Source organism: Aplysia californica, unplaced genomic scaffold (genome assembly GCF_000002075.1).
Source record: "Aplysia californica isolate F4 #8 unplaced genomic scaffold, AplCal3.0 scaffold00433, whole genome shotgun sequence".
Classification (NCBI taxonomy): Eukaryota; Metazoa; Mollusca; class Gastropoda; order Aplysiida; family Aplysiidae; genus Aplysia; species Aplysia californica.
Window position 1 is genome coordinate 394,488 of NW_004797703.1, and position 2,258 is coordinate 396,745.

Consider the following 2,258-nt stretch of genomic DNA (forward strand, 5'->3'; position numbering starts at 1 on the left):
ACACACACACACACACACACACACACACACACACACACACACACACACACATACACACACTTTGCCAGTGTATGTACATATGTGTATGTGTGAGTGTCCGTCTGTGAGGCTCGTCTTTGTCATTTATACTCTAAATACTAAATGTCTGCAACCGTATGATAAACAGATATCACAAGGAAAGCTTTTTTTTCACTTTTGCTCTCCAGATGTTATATATTATCCATTTGTCTCACTTGCTTGTTTTCTTGAACTAAATGCCCGATTTCGTGTCAATGTGCTTTTCTTTTTTGTCCCGTACCTGCTACAACAATTATGACAAGCACAAAGCCACTTATTTTTCGCGTGGGTGGTTGGCGGGTGCTCTGGTGTGGTTTACTTCTTCTTTCCTATCAAACCTCTATCGTCTTTATCTCCCCTCCATCTTGTTTTGTGTTTGTTACTCTCTTGTAAAACCTCTAATCTTCGGCACTTATATGACCATATTGTGTTGCAAGTGCCGTAAAACGCTTACTAATACTTATTTTTCGCTCTTCGCATGTGTATTTGAAGAGGGAACGCAGTGATAATATAGGGGAATATTATTATATTAGAGTCATACCTGTTCTAACCACCGCCAGTCCATGAGAATCACCTGTACAAAGGTCCACTCCCCTCAACCCCCCTCATCGAGCGGAATGTTTTTTCACTATGCCATAGTGACACGGTCTACAATGACCACCTGTCTCAGATGATAATTTTTCTCTTTGACAATGAATATCGTTAAGGACAGGTTCATGGGTGGTTGGTGGGTGCTCTGGTGTGGTTTGCTCCTTCCTATCAAATATATATCGTTCTGATCTCTCCTCTTTCTTTTTTGTGTGTGTGTTTGTTACTCGCTTGTAACACCTCTAATCTTCGGCACTGATATGACTTTATTGTGTTGCAAGTGCCGTAAAACTCTTACTAAAACTAAGCTAAAAGAACAGGTTCGATTGTGCAGTGAAGCTTGCGCTAAGAACCTCATGTCAAAGACAATCACCTGTACAGACGACCACTTCCCATTTCTCCATGTGTGTGTGGGGGGGGGGGGGTGTTATAGATGACAAGATAAAAGAGGGCTACCTGTCCACACTCATCTCTTTTCCTGTGTCGAGGGGGGCTGATAACTGTTTGTCTGTGTGTGTGTGTGTATATGTGTGTGTGGGGGGGGGGGGGGGGGGTTGTTTTTTTAAATAATTGATTTATTTATTTTTGGAGGGGGGCGGGTAATCTTTTTTTTATTAAGTTCTGTTGTTGTATATCATAATCCAACTGTCCAAGAGGATCATCTGTTTAAGATAACCACTTTTCTCCTCGACAATAATGTGATCCTCTTTAACATGTTCAACTGTATTTTCCTGTCGGTTTTTTTGTACTAACATTGCCAAATACAGGATTCGAACCCGCGACGTTTGGGTGGGCGGTTGGCGGGTGCTCTGGTATGTTTTGCTCCTTCTTTCCTATAAAAATATATCGTCTCTATCTCCCCTCCTTCTTTTTTTGTGTTTGATACTCTCTTGTAACACCTCTAATCTACGACACTTATATGAACTTATTGTGTTGCAAGTGCAGTAACACTCTTACTAAAACTAGAAACGACGTTTAGGGTACAACTCTTTGAAAAAGCAGAGTACATAGCTGACCGCATTCCGAACCGTTATTCGCAAAATCAGAAAACATACATTTGCATTTATTATCTTTTTGTATGCCTTTAGTTGCCTCGGCGTTTACGAGTAAGTTTGAGATACAGAAAATACAACTGAATAATTTGTTTGAATAACGAAGCATTATTATTAATACTTTTTTTTAAAAAAGTAATCCAAAACAGCGCGCCATCCATGAGCCCGGTAGTCTAGTGCTTAGGCTACCGGACTCGTAATCCTGAGGCTGCGAGTTCAGGGTTCGAGCCTTTTGCCCGACACCGTGTCCTTGGCAAAGGCACGTTACACAAATTTTCCTCACTTCACCCAGGTGGAAATGGGTACCCGACCATATACAGGGAAAGATCTTGTCAGATGTTAGTGTATAGCACCTTTAAAATGGCAGCTTGCATTGTATGCTGTCCAGAAAATTGAGATTATTGTTTCAGAATGCTATCTGGCCTACTTGGGAAATAATAATAATAATATAGATTGTAAAGCGCAGTGAGAGCTTGCTGTTGAGCCGGAATTAGCGCTACGCAAAAATGCTATCTATTGTGATTATCCTTGTTGCTATTATTATTATTATTATTATTATTA

The 2,258-nt window shown here is 40.5% G+C and overlaps 1 protein-coding gene across 1 annotated transcript in view; it reads left to right on the top strand.

Moving 5' to 3' along the window:
• LOC101855125 overlaps positions 1-2,258 on the top strand; it is a gene marked incomplete in the record, with an annotated part of 24,206 nt that overhangs the window by 7,369 nt on the left and 14,579 nt on the right.